This window comes from Dipodomys merriami, unplaced genomic scaffold (genome assembly GCF_024711535.1).
Source record: "Dipodomys merriami isolate MVZ:Mamm:240054 unplaced genomic scaffold, mDipMer1.0.p SCAF_197, whole genome shotgun sequence".
In the NCBI taxonomy this organism is placed as follows: Eukaryota; Metazoa; Chordata; class Mammalia; order Rodentia; family Heteromyidae; genus Dipodomys; species Dipodomys merriami.
In genome coordinates, this window is record NW_027203348.1 from 268,582 (window position 1) to 282,796 (window position 14,215).

Consider the following 14,215-nt stretch of genomic DNA (forward strand, 5'->3'; position numbering starts at 1 on the left):
AGCATTAGTTTTAGGGTGAGGGCTAGAGTGAGGATGAGGGTTAGGGTTAGTGTTAGCCTGAGGTTTAGGGTTAGGGTTACCGTTAGGTGAGGGTTAGGGTTAGGGTTAGTGTTAAGGTGAGGGTTTGGTTTAGGGTTAGGGTGAGGGTCAGCGTTAGGGTTAGTGTTAGGGTTAGTGTAATAGTTAGGGTTAGAGTTACAATGAGGTTGAGGGTGAGGGTGAGGATTAGGATCAGGGTTAGGGTGAGGTTTAGGTATAGGGTTATGGTTAGGGTGAGGGTGAGGTTTAGGGTGAGAGTTAGGGTTTCGGGGAGGGTTAGGGTGAGGGTTAGGTTTAGGGTTAGTGTTAGGCTTGTGGTTAGGTTGACCGTTAGGTTGAGGTTTAATATTAGGGCTAGGGTTAGTTTTAGGATTAGGCTTAGAGTGAGGATGAGTGTGAGGGTTAGGGTTAGGCTTCATTTATGCTTAGGGTTAGGCTGAGTGTACTGGGTGGTGAGGATTAGGTTTAGAATCATGGTTAGGGTTCTGGTTAGGTTAAGGGTTAGGATGCGGGTTAGGGTTAGGATTAGGGTTAGGTTGAGGGCTAGGGTGAGGGCTAGGTTGAGGGTGAGGCTTAGGGTTAGGGTTAAGCTTAGGGTTAGGGTTAGGCTGAGGCTGAGTGAGAGGGTGAGGGTTAGGGTTAAGGTGATGGTTGGGGTGACCCTTAGGATGAGGGTTAGGATGAGGATTAGGTTTAGGTTGAGGATTAGGGTGAGGGTGACGGTAAGGGTAAAGGTGAGGGTTAGGCTGAGGGTGAGGGTTACGTTCAGGATGAGTCTTAGGGTTAGGGTGAAGGTGAAAGTTAGATTGAGGATTAGTGTTACGGTTAGTGTGAGGTTTCGGGTGAGGATGAACGTTAGGGTTAGGTTGAGGGCTAGGTTGAGGGTGAGCGTTAAGTTTAGGGTGAGGTTTAGCGTTAGGGTGAGAGTTAGGGTTAGTGTGCGGGTTAGTGTTAGGGTTAGGGTTAGTGTTAGGGTGAGGGTAAGTGTTAGGGTGAGGGTTATGGTTAGGGTGAAGGTTATGTTTAGGATGAGGGTTAGGGTTAGGGTTATTGTTAGGGTTAGGGTTATGGTTATGGTGAGGGTGAGGGTGAGGTTTAGGGATAGGATGATGTTTAGGTTTAGGGTCAGTGTTAGAATTAGGGTTAGGGTGAGGGTGAGGTTTCGAGTTAGAGTTAGGGTTAGTGTTAGTGTAAGGGTTAGGGTGAGGGTTAGGTTTAGGGTTAGACTTAGGCTTAGGCTTAGGCCGAGCATGAGGGTGAGGGTTAGGGTTAGGGTTAGGGTGGGGTTTACGGTTAGGGTTAAGGTGAGGGTGAGGTTGAGGTTGAGGGTTAGATATAGGGTTAGGGTGAGGGTTAGGGTTAGGGTTAGGGTTAGTGTTAGGGTGAGGGTGAGGGTGAGGTTTACATTGAGGTTTAGGTTTAGGGTTAGGGTTTGCGTTAGTGTGAGGGTTAGTATTAGGGTTAGGGTTAGTGTTAAGGTGAGGGTAAATGTTAGGGTGAGTGTTTGAGTTAGGGTGAGTGTTATGGGTTTGTTGATGGTTAGGAATAGGGTTAGGGTTATTGTTAGGGTTAGGTTTAGGTTTACAGTTACAGTGAGGGTGAGGATGAGGGTTAGGGTTAGGGTTAGGGTTTAGTTTAGGATTTGGCTTAGGGTGAGAGTTAGGTTTAAGGTGAGGGTGAGGTTTAGGATTAGAGTTAGGTTTAGGGTGAGTGGTAGGTTGAGGGTTAGGGTTATTGTTAGTGTTAGGGTTATGGTTAGGTTGAGAGTTAGGGGGAGGTTTAGGGTTAGGATTAGGATTAGGGTTAGTGTTAGGGTGAGGTTTCGGGTTCGGGTTAGGGTTAGGGTTAGTTTGATCGTTAGGGTGAGGGTAATGTTTAGGGTTAGGGTTAGGGTTAGGCTTAGGGTTAGACTGAGGTTGAGGGTGAGAGTGAGGTTTAGGGTTAGGGTGAGGGTTAGTGTTAGGATGTTAGTTAGGGTTCAGTTTATGTTACGGTTAGGGTGAAGGTGAGGGTGAGCGTTAGGGTTAGTGTTAGGTTGTGGGTTAAGATGAGGGTTATCGTTAGGGTTCGGGTTAGGGTGAGGGCTAGGGTGAGGGTGAGGTTTAGTGTTAATGTTAGGGTGAGGTTTAAGGTTATGGTTATGGTTAGGGTTAGGGTGAGATTGAAGTTTAGGGTTAGAGTTATGGTTAGGGTGAGGCTGAGGGTGAGGGTTAGGGTTAGGGTAACGGTTAGGGTGAGGGTGAGGTTTAGGCTTAGGGATAGGATTAGGATTAGGGTAAGGTTTAGGGTGAGTTTCAGTAGTAGGGTTAGGGTTATGGTGAGGATAAGTGTTTGGGTGAGGGTTAGGTTTAGGGTGAAGTATATGGTTAGCCTGAGAGTTAGGGTTAGGGTTAGGGTTATTGTAATTGTTAGGGTTAGTGTTATGGTTACTGTGAGGTTGAGGATGAAAGTTAGGATTAGGGTTAGGGTCAGGTTTAGGTTTAGGTTTAGGGTTAGGGTTAGAGTTAGGTTTAGGTTTAGTGTTAGGGTTATTGTTAAGGTGAGGGTTAGGGTTATTGTTAGTGTTATGTTTAGGGTTAAGTTTGCGGTTCGGGTGAGTCTGAGGGTGAGGGTTATGTTTAGGGTTAAGTTTAGGGTTAGGTTTAGCGGTAGTGTCAGGGTTAGGGTGAGGTTTAGGGTGAGGGTGAGGGTTAGGGTTAAAGTTAGGATTGGGGTTATGTTTACGGTGAGGGTGAGGGTGAGGTTTAGGGATAGCATTAGGGTTGGGGTTAGGGTTAGAGTGAAGTTTAGGGTGAGGGTTAGGCTTAGGCTTAGGTTTAGGGTGTGGACTAGGGTGAGGTTGAGGGTTAGGGTGAGTGTTAGGGTGAGGGTTTGTGTTAGGCTTAGTGTTAAGGTTAGGGTTGGAGTTAGGGTTAGGCTTTGTGTTAGGGGGAGGGGGAGGGTTAGAGTTAGGGTTAGGTGAAGGTGAGGTGTAGCGTTAGATTTAGTATTAGGTTGAGGGCTAGTGTGAGGGTTAGTGTTAGGTTTAGTGTTACAGTTATGTTTAGGGTGAAGGTGAGTGTGACGGATAGGGTTAGTCTTAGGCTTATGCTTAGGCTTAGGCCGAGCATGAGGGTCAGACTGAGGGTTAGGGTTAGGGTGAGATTTAGGGTTTTAGGGTTAGGGTGAGGGTTAGGATGAGGTTTAGGGTTAGGATTAGGGTTAGGGTGAGGGCTAGAGTGAGGGTGAGGCTTATGGTGAGCGTTAGGGTGTGGTTTAGAGTTAGGGTTAGGGTTAGAGTTACAGTGAGTTTGAGGGTTAGGCTTAGGCTTAGAGTTAGGGTTATTGTTATGGTTAGAGTTAAGTTGAGGGTAGGGGTGAGGGTGCAGATTAGGTTTAGGGTTAGGGTGAGGTTTAGATTTAGGGTTTGGGTTAGTTTGAGTGTTAAGGTTAGGGTTAGAGTGAGCTTTAGGATGAGGTTTAGGATTAGGATTAGGGTTAGTTTGAGGGGTTGGGTGAGGGTTAGGGTGAGGGTTAGGGTTAGGGATAGGGTTAGGTTTATGATTAGGGTTAGGGTGAGGGTGAGTGTGAGGGTTAGGGTTAGGTTTAGGTTTAGGGTTAGGATTAGGGTGAGGGTTAGGGTTATTGTTTGGGTAAGCATGAGGGTGAGGGTGAGGATTAGGGTTAGGGTTAAGGTTAGGGTTAGGGTTAGAGGGTTAGGGTTAGTGTTTTGGTTACGGTTAGGGTTACGGTTAGGTTTTGGGTAACAGTGAGATTTAGGGTTAGGTTTAGTGTTAGGATTAGGGTTAGGCTGAGGGTGAGGTTGGTGGTTAGGAGTAGGTAAGGGATAGGGTTAGGGTTAGGTTTAGAGTTACGGTTAGGATTATTGTTAGTGTTATGGTAAGGGTTAAGTTTGCAGTCAGGGTGAAGCTGAGGGTGAGGGTTATGGTCAGTGTTAGGGTTAGAGTTAGGATTAGTGTTAGTCTTATTGTTGGGTTTGGGTTAGAGTTACAGTGAGATTGACGGTGAGGGTGAGGGTGAGGGTTAGGGTGAGGTTTATGGTGAGGTTTAGGGTTAGGGTTAGGGTTAGGGTGAAGGTAAGGTTTAGGGTTAGGGTTAGGGGGAGGGTTAGAATGAGGGTTAAGGTTAGGTTTAGTGTTAGGGTTAGGGTGAGGGTGAGGGTTAGGTTGACGTTTAGGGATAGTGTTAGGGTTAGGGTTAGGGTTAGGGTGACGGTGAGTGTGAGGGTTAGGGTTAGGGTTAGGCTTAGGCTTTGGGTAAGGCTGAGGGTGAGTTTGGGGGTTAGGATTAGGGTTAGGGTGATGGTTAGTGTTAGGGTTAGGGTTAATATTAGGGTTAGGGTTAGAGTTACAGTGAGGGTGAGGGTGCGGGTGAGGGTTAGGGCTAGGGTGAGTTTTAGGGTTAGGTTTAGGTTTAGGATGAGGGTGAAGTTTAGGGTTAGAGTTATGGTTAGGGGAGGGTTAGGGTGAGGTTTACTATAAGGTTAATTTTAGGTTTATGGTGAGTCTTAGGATTAGAGTTAGGGTTGTTGTTAGGCTAAGGTTTATGTTTACGGTTACTGTGAGGGTGTGGTTTAAGGTTAGTGTTAGGGTGAGGTTTAGGGTTTGGGTTAGGGTTAGAGTTAGGGTTAGGGTGAGCGTGAGGTTTAGGGTAAGTGTCAGGGTTAGTTTGAGGATTAGGGTTAGGGTTAGTGTTAGGTTTAGGGTTAGGGGAGAGTTAGGGGGAGGGATAGTGTTAGAGTTAGAGTAAGGATTAGGGTTAGGGTGAGGGTGAGTGTGTGGGTTAAGGTTAGATTTAGGTTTAGACTTAGGGTTAGGCTGAGGGTGAGTGTGTGTATTAGGGTTAGGTTTATGGTTAGGCTTAGGGTTAGGCTGAGGGTGAGGTTGTGGGTGAGAAAGTTAGGGTTAGGGTGAGGGTTAGGCTTAGGGATAGGGGGAGGTTTTGGATGAGGTTTAGGGTTAGGATTATGGTTAGTGTGAGGGCTAGGTTGAGGGTGAGGGTTAGTGTTAGGGTTAGGGTGAGGTTTAGGTTTAGGTTTAGGGTTAGGGTTCGGGTCAGTGTGAGGTTTATTGTTAGAGTTAGGTTTAGGGTGAGGTTGAGGGTTTGGGTTAGGATTAGTCTTAATGTTAGGGTTAGGGTTAAGGTGAGGGTTAGGGTGAGGGTGATTGTTAGGGTTAGGCTTAGAATTACGTTTAGGGTTAGGGTAAATGTCAAGGTTAGGGTTAGGGTTAGGCTTAGGCTTAGTCTTAGGCTGAGGGTGAGGGTGAGAGTGAGGATTAGAGTTAGAGTTAGTGTGGGGTATTCTGTTAGGATTAGGGTTAGTTTGAGGGTGAAGGTGAAGTTTAGGGTTAGATTTAGGGTTAGTGTTAGTTTGAGGGTTAAGTTTAGGGTTAGGGTGAGTTTTAAGTTGAGGGTGAGGTTTAGGGTTAGAGTTAGGTTTAGGTTGAGGGATAGGGTTAGGGTTAGTCTTAGGGTTAGTGTTAGGGTGAGAGTTAGGGGGAGGGTTAGTGTTAGGGTTAGGTTTAGGTTTAAGGTGAAGTTGAGTGTGTGTGTTAGGGTTAGGATTAGGGTTAGCGTAAGGGCTAGGGTGAGGGTGAGAGTTAGGGTAAGGGTTAGGCTTAGGCTTAGGGTTAGGCTGAGCATGAGGTTGAGGTTGAGGGTGAGGGTTACAGTGATGGTTAGGTTTACCATTAGGTGAGGGTTAGGCTGAGTTTTAGGGTTACGGGGAGGATTATGGTCAGGTTGATGGTAAGGGTAAAGGTTAGGTTTAGGCTGAGGGTGAGGGTTAAGATAAGGGTGAGGGTTAGGTTTAGGGGAAGGGTGTGGGTGAGGGTTAGATTGAGGATTAGTGTTAGGGTGAGTGTGAGGTTTAGGGTGAGGATGAGTATTAGGGTTAGGGTGAGGGCTAGCGTGAGGGTGAAGTTTAAGTTTAGGTTTAGGTTGAGGTTTAGTGTTAGAGTGATTGTTAGGGTTAGTGTGAGGGTTAGTGTTAGAGTTAGGGTGAGTATTAGGGTGAGGGTAAGTGTCAGGGTGAGGGTTAGGGTTAGCGTGAGGGTATGTTTAGGTTGCAGGTTAGGGTTAGGGTTAGAGTTCGGGTTAGAGTTCGGGTTAGTGTGAGAGTGAGGTTTACGCTTAGAGTTAGGTTTAGTGTTAGGGTTAGGGTTCTGGTGAGGGTTTGGGTTAGGATTAGGCTTAGGTTTAGGCTTAGGCCGAGCATGTGGGTGAGGGTTAGCTTTAGGGTTAGGGTTATTGTTAGGGTTAGAGTAAGAGTTACAGGTTGAGGATGAGGTTGAGGGTTAGGGTTAGTGTGACATTTAGGTTGAGGTTTAGGGTTACGGTTATGGTTAGGGGTAGGTTGAGAGTGAGGTTTAGGGTTAGACTTAGGGTTAGTAGGAGTGTTATGGTGAGGTTTAGTGTTAGGGTTAGTGTTAGGGTGAGGGTAAGGGTTAGCTTGAGGTTTAGGGATAGGGCTAGTTTCAGGATTAGGGTTAGGATGAGGGTGAGTGTGAGGGTAAGGGTGAGGTTTAGGGTGAGGATAAGTGTTAGGGTGAGGGTTTGGGTTAGGGTGAGGGTTATGGTTAGGGCTAAGTTTAGGATTAGGGTTAGGGTGAGGGTGAGTATGAGGGTTAGGGTGAGGGTAAGTATTAGGTTTAGAGTGTGGGTTAGGGTGAGGGTGAGTTTTGGGGTTAGAGTTAGGGTTAGGTTGAGGGTTAGGTTGTGGTTTTGGGTTAGTATTAGGGTTAGGGTTACTGTGAGAGTTAGGGTGAGGTTTAGGGATAGGGTTAGGATTATGGTTAGGGTTAGCGTTAGGGTTAGGGTGAGGGTGAGGTTTAGGGTTAGTGTTAGGGTTAGGGTTAGTGTTAGGGTGAGGGTAAGTGTTAGGGTGAGGGTTAGGGATTGGGTGAGGTTTATGTTTAGGGTTAGGGTTAGGGTTAGCGTTATTGTTAGCATTAGGGTTAGGGTTAGGGTTAGTAAGAGGGTGAGATTGAGGGTTAGGGTTATGGTTCGGATGAGGTTTATGGATAGGGTTAGAGTTAGGGTTAGGGTCGCGGTGAGGTTTAGGGTTAGAATTAGGGTTATGGTGAGTCTGAAGTTGAGGGTTAGGGTTAGGATTAATATTAGAGTTAGGCTTAAGGTGAGGCTAAGGTTGAGGGTGAGTGTTAGGTTTAGGATTAGGATTCGGATTAGGGTTAGGGTTAGGGTGAGTGTGAGTGTTAGGGTTAGTGTTAGGCTTAGGGTTAGGCTGAGGGTGAGGGTGAGGGTGAGGGTTAGGGTTAGGGTGAGGGTAAGGGTTAGAGTTATGGGGAGGGTTAGGATGAGGGTTAGGGTTATTATTAGGGTTAGGGTGAGGGTTAGGGTGAGGGTGAGGTTTAGGATTAGGGTTAGGGTTAGGTTTAGGGTTAGGGTTAGGGTTAGGGTTATTTTTAGGGTTAGGGTTACAGTTATGTTGAGGGTGAGGTTGAGGGTTAGGGATAGGATGAGGTTCAGGTTTAGGGTCAGTGTTAGAGTTAGGGTTAGGGTGAGGGTGAGGTTTAGGGTTAGAGTTAAGGTTAGTGATAGTGTAAGGGTTAGGGTGAGGGTTCGGTTTAGGGTTAGGCTTAGGCTTAGGCCGAGCATGAGGGTGAGGGTTAGGGTTAGGGTGGGGTTTATGGTTAGGGTTAGGGTGACGGTGAGGTTGAGGTTGAGGGTTAGATATAGGGTTAGGGTGAGGGTTAGGGTTAGGGTTAGCGTTAGTGTTAGGGTTAAGGTGAGGGTGAGGGTTAGGTTGAAGTTTAGGATTAGGGTTAGGTTTTGCGTTAGTGTGAGTGTTAGTGTTAGGGTTAGGGTTAGTGTTAGGGTGAGGGTAAGTGTTATGGTGAGTGTTTGAGTTAGGGTGAGTGTTATGTTTAGGGTGAGGGTTAGGAATAGTTTTACGGTTATTGTTAGGATTAGGTTTAGTTTTACAATTAAGGTGAGGGTGAGGATGAGGGTTAGGGTTAGGGTTAGGGTGAAGTTTAGGATTTGGCTTAGGGTTAGAGTTAGGGTTAAGGTGAGGCTGAGGTTTAGGATTAGCGTTTGGTTTAGGGTGAGGGTTAGGTTGAGGGTTAGGGTTAGTATTAGTGGTAAGGTTAGGGTTAGGGTGAGAGTTCGGGGGAGGCTTAGGTTTAGGATTCGAATTAGGGTTAGTGTTTGGGTGAGGTTTAGGGTTCCGTTAGGGTTAGAGTTAGTGTGATCGTTAGGGTGAGGGTAATGTTTAGGGTTAGGGTTAGGCTTAGGCTTAGGGTTAGACTGAGGTTGAGGGTGAGGGTGAGTGTTAGTGTTAGGTTGAGGGTTAGGATGAGGGTTAGGGTTAGGGTTCCGGTTAGGGTGAGGGCTAGGGTGAGGGTGAGGTTTAGTGTTAATATTAGGGTGAGGTTTAGGTTTATGGTTAGGGTTAGGGTTAGGGTGAGATTGAAGTTTAGGGTTAGAGTTAGGGTTAGGGTGAGGCTGAGGGTGAGCGTTAGGGTTAGGGTGACATTTAGGGTGAGGGTGAGTGTTAGGCTTAGGGTTAGGATTAGGATTAGGGTAATGTTTAGGGTGAGTGTGAGTGTTAAGGTTAGGGTTATGGTGAGGGTAAGTGTTAGGATGAGGGTTAGGGTTAGGGTGAAGTATATGGTTAGCATGAGAGTTAGGGTTAGTGTTAGGGTTATTGTAAGGGTTAGGGTTAGGGTTATGGTTACTGTGAGGTTGAGGGTGAGGGTTAGGATTAGGGTTAGGTGTCAGGTTTAGGTTTAGGTGTAGGGTTAGGGTTAGAGTTAGGGTTAGGTTTAGGGTTAGGGTTATTGTTAGGGTGAGGGTTAGGGTTATTGTTAGTGTTATGTTTAGGGTTAAGTTTGCGGTTCGGGTGAGGCTGAGGGTGAGGGTTATGTTTAGGGTTAGGGTTAGGGTTAGGGTTAGTGTTAGGGTTAGGGATAGGGTGAGGTTTATGGTGAGGGTGAGGGTTAGGGTTAAGGTTAGGATTAGGGTTAGGGTTACGGTGAGGGTGAGGGTGAGGTTTCGGGATAGCATGAGGGTTGGGGTTAGGGTTAGAGTGAAGATTAGGGTGAGGATTAGGCTTAGGCTTAGGTTTAGGGTGTGAGCTAGGGTGAGGTTGAGTGTTAGGGTGAGTGTTAGGGTGAGGGTTTGGTTTAGGGTTAGGGTTAGGGTTGGAGTTAGTGTTAGGCTTTGTGTTAGGGGGAGGGGTAAGGGGAGTGTTAGTGTTAAGTGAGGGTGAGGTTTAGGGTTAGATTTAGTGTTAGGTTGAGGGATAGTGTGAGGGTTAGTGTTAGGGTTAATGTTACAGTTAGGTTTAGGGTGAAGGTGAGTGTGAGGGATAGGGTTAGTCTTAGGCTTATGCTTAGGCTTAGGCCGAGCATGAGGGTGAGGGTGCGGGTTAAGGTTAGTGTGAGGGTTAAGGTTTTAGGGTTAGGGTGAGGGTTAGGATGAGGTTTAGGTTTAGGATTAGGTTTAGGGTGAGGGCTAGAGTGAGGGTGAGGCTTATGGTGAGCGTTAGGGTGTTGTTTAGGGTGAGGGTTAGGGTTAGAGTTACAGTGAGTTTGAGGGTTAGGCTTAGGATTAGGGTTAGGGTTATTGTTATGGTTAGAGTTAAGTTGAGGGTAGGGGTGAGGGTGCAGATTAGGTTTAGGGTTAGGGTGAGGTTTAGATTTAGGGTTTGGGTTAGTTTGAGTGTTAAGATTAGAGTTAGGGTGAGGTTTAGGATGAGGTTCAGGATTAGGATTAGGGGTAGGTTGAGGGGTTGGGTGAGAGTTAGGGTGAGGGTTAGGGTTAGGGATAGGGTTAGGTTAATGATTATGGTTAGAGTGAGGGTGAGTGTGAGGGTTAGGGTTAGGTTTAGGCTTAGGGTTAGGGTTAGGCTTAGGGTTAGGGTGAGGGTTAGGGTTATTGTTTGGGTAAGCATGAGGGTGAGGGTGAGGATTAGGGTTAGGGTTCGGGTTAGGGTTAGGGTTAGGTTTGTGATTAGGGTTAGTGTTTCGGTTAGGGTTAGGTTTACGGTTAGGGTTAGTGTTACAGTGAAGGTTAGTGTTAGGGTTAGGTTTAGGATTAGGGTTAGGCTGAGGATGAGGTTGGTGGTGAAGAGTAGGTAAGGGTTAGGGTTAGGGTTAGGGTTAGAGTTACGGTTAGGGTTATTGTTAGTGTTATGGTAAGGGTTAAGTTTGCAGTCAGGGTGAAGCTGAGGGTGAGGGTTATGGTTAGTGTTAGGGTTAGGGTTAGGATTAGTATTAGTCTTATTTTTGGGTTTGGTTAGAGTTACAGTGAGATTGACGGTGAGGGTGAGGGTGAGGGTTAGGGTGAGGTTTATGGTGAGGTTTAGGGTTAGGGTTAGGTTTAGGGTGAGGGTAAGATTTAGGGTTAGAGTTAGGGTTAGGGGGAGGGTTAGGATGAGGGTTAACGTTAGGTTTAGTGTTAGGGTTAGGGTGAGGGTGAGGGTTAGGTTGACGTTTAGGGATAGTGTTAGGGTTAGGGTTAGGGTTAGGGTGACGGTGAGTGTGAGGGTTAGGGTTAGGGTTAGGCTTAGGCTTTGGGTAAGGCTGAGGGTGAGTTTGGGGGTTAGGATTAGGGTTAGGGTGATGGTTAGTGTTAGGGTTAGGGTTAATGTTAAGGTTAGGGTTAGAGTTACAGTGAGCGTGAGGGTGCTGTTGAGGGTTAGGGCTTGGGTGAAGTTTAGGGTTAGGTTTAGGTTTAGGATGAGGGTGAGGTTTAGGTTTAGAGTTAGGTTTAGGGGAGGGTTAGGGTGAGGTTTACGGTTAACTTTAATGTTATTGTTATGGTGAGGCTAAGGATTAGAGTTAGGGTCATTGTTAGGTTAAGGTTTATGTTTACGGTTACTGTGAGGGTGTAGGTTAAGGTTAGGGTTAGGGTGAGATTTAGGGTTTGGGTTAGGGTTAGAGTTATGCTTAGGTTGAGCGTGAGATTTAAGGTTAGGGTCAGGGTTAGGTTGAGCGTTAGGGTTAGGGTTAGTGTTAGGTTTAGGGTTAGGGTGAGAGTTAGGGGGAGGTATAGTGTTAGGGTTAGAGTTAGGATTAGGGTTAGGGTGAGAGTGAGTGTGTGGGTTAGGGTTAGATTTAGGTTTAGGCTTAGGGTTAGGCTGAGGGTGAGTGTGTGTGTTAGGGTTATGTTTAGGGTTAGGCTTAGGGGTACGCTGAGGGTGAGGTTGAGGGTGAGCAAGTTAAGGTTAGGGTGAGGGTTAGACTTAGGGTTAGGATGAGGTTTAGAGTTAGGATTAGGGTTAGTGTGAGGGCTAGGGTGAGGGTAAGGGTTAGTGTGAGGGTTAATGTGAGGTTTAAGGTTATGGTTAGGGTTAGGGTTCGGGTCAGGGTGACCTTTAGTGTTATTGTTAGGGTTAGGATGAAGCTGAGGGTGTGGGTTAGTGTTAGGGTTAATGTTAGGGTTAGGGTTAAGGTGAGGGTTAGGGTGAGGGTGAGGGTTATTGTTAAGCTTAGGATTAGGTTAGGGTTAGGGTGAGTGTGAACGTTAGTGTTAGGGTTAGACTTAGGCTTAGTCTTAGGCTGAGGGTGAGGGTGAGGGTGAGGGTTAGGGTTAGGGTAAGTGTTAGGGTTAGGTTTAGGGTGAGAGTTAGTGTTAATTCAGTTTAGGTTTAGGGTAAGGGTTAGGGTAAGCGTTACTGTGAGGGTGAGGGTTAGGGTATAGGTTGAGGATTACAGTTAGGCTTAGGGTTAGGGTGAGCATGAGGGTTAGGGTTAGGGTGTGGGTGAGGGTTAGAATTAGATTTAGAGTAAGGGTTAGGGTTAGGTTGAGAATTATTGTTAGGGTTAGGGTTAGGGTGAGGATTAGGGTTAGGTTTAGGGTGAGGGTTATGATGAGGATTAGGGTTAGGTTTATGGTTAGGGTTATTGTTAATGTTATGGTTAGTGTTAAGTTTGCTGTGAGGTTGTGGCTGACAGTGAGGTTTATGTTTAGGTTTAAAGTTAGCGTTAGGGTTAGGCTTAGGCTTAGGGTTAGGCTGAGGGTGATTGTGGGGGTGAGGATTAGGGTTAGGTTTAGGTTTAGGTTTAGGGTTAGGGTTATTGTTAGTGTTATGGTTAGGGTTAAGTTTGCGGTGAGGTTGAGGCTGAGGGTGACGATTATGTTTAGGGTTAGGGTTTGGGTTAGAGTTAGGGTTATTGTTAGGTTTAGGGTTAGATTTACAGTGAGGTTGAGGGTAAGTGTGAGGGTTAGGGTTAGGGTTAGTGTAAGGGTGAGGGTGAGGTTTAGGGTTAGACTTAGTGTTGGGGGGGTTAGGGTGAGGTTTAGGGCTAGGGTTAGCGTTAGGGTGAGGGAGAGGGTTAGGTTGAGGTTTAGGGATAGTGTTAGGTTTAGGATTAGGGTTAGGGTGACGGTGAGTGTGATGTTTAGGGTGAGGGTTAGGCTTAGGCTTAGGGGTAGGCTGAGGGTGAGGGTGGGCGTTAGGATTAGGGTTAGGGTGATGGTTAGTTTTAGGGTTAGGTTGAGGGCTAGGATGTGGGTTAGGGTTAGGATTAGGGTTAGGGTGAGGGCTAGGGTGAGGGTGAGGGTTAGGGTAAGGCTTAGGCTTATGGTTAGGCTGAGGGTGAGGGTGTGGTTGAGTGTTAGGGTTAGGGTGATGTTTAGGTTTATGGTTAGGGTGAGGGTTATGATGAGGTTTAGGGTTATATTGAGGGTTATGGTGAGGATGATGATAAGGGTAAAGGAGAGGATTATGCTGAGGGTGAGGTTTTCGTTAAGGTTGAGGTTTAGGGTTAGTTTTAGGGTTAGGGTAAGTGTTAGGGTTAGGGTGAGGGTGAGAGTTAGATTGAGGATAAAGGTGTGGGTTAGTGTGAGATTTAGGATGAGGATGAGGGTTAGGATTAGGGTGAGGGTGAGGTTTAGAATTACGGTTAGGTTGAGGGCTAGGGTGAGTGTGAGGGTGAGGGTTAGGGTTAGGGTTAGGGTGAGGTTTAGGTTTTGGGTTAGGGTTAGAGTTAGATTTAGGGAGAGGGTGAGGTTTAGGGTTAGAGTTAGGGTTAGGGTAAGGGTTAGGGTGAGGATGATGTTAAGGTTAATGGTGAGGTTTAGGCTGAGGTTGAGGGTTAAGATAAGCGTGAGTGTTAGGGTTAGGTTTAGGGTTAGGATAAGGGTTAGGGTTAGGTTAGGGTTAGGGTTAGTGTTAGGTGTTGGTTAGATTGAAGATTAGTTTTAGGGTTAGTGTGAGGCTTAGGGTGAGTGTGAGGGTTAGGGTTAGGCTGAGGGTGAGGGTTAGATTTAGGGTTAGGTTGAGGGCTAGGGTGAGGTTGAGGGTTATGGTTAGTGTTAGGGTTAGGGTGAGGTTTAGGATTAGGGTGAGGGTTAGGGTTAGTGTGAGGGTGAGTGTTAGGGTTATGGTGAGAGTTAGGGTTAGGGTGAGGGTTTGGGTTAGGTTTAGGGTGAGGGTGAGGGTGAGGTTTAGGGTTAGATATATTGTTAGTGGGAGGGTTAGTGGGAGGGTTAGTGTTAGGGTTAGTGTTACGGTTAGGGTGAGGGTGAGGTTTAGGTTTAGGTTTAGGGTTAGGATTAGTGTTAGGGTTATGGTTAGGTTTAAGTTTAGGGTGAGGGGTAAGATGACGTTTAGGCTTAGGGGGAGGGTTACAGTTACGGTTAGGTTTAGGTTGAGGGTAAGTGTTATGATGAGCGTTAGGGTGAGGGTGAGGTTTAGGTTTAGAGTTAGGGTTAGGTTGAGGGTTAGGTTGAGGGTTAGGGTTAGAGTTAGTGTTAGGGTTAGTGTTAGGGTGATCGTTAGGGGGTGGTTTAGGGTTAGGGATAGGGTTAGGATTATGTTTAGGGTGAGTGTGATTGTGTGTGTTAGGGTTAGGTTTATGGTTAGGCTTAGGGTTAGGCTGAGGGTGATGTTGAGAGACAAGTGCTAGGGTTAAGGTGTGGGTTACGGTTATGTTTAGGTTGAGGGTTAGGATGAGGATTAGGGTTAGGATTAGGGTTAGGGAGAGGCCTAGGGTGATGGTGAAGTTTAGGGTTAGGGTTAGGTTGATGGTGATATTTAGGTTTAGAGTTAGGGTTATGGTGAGGCTGAGGATGAGAGTTAAGTTTAGGTTTAGTGTTAGGGTTAGGGTTAAGGTGAGGTTTAGGGTGAGTGTGAGGGTTAGGATTAGGATTAGGCTTAGGCTTAGGATGAAGGTGAGGGATAGTGTAAGGGTTAGTGTTAGGGTGA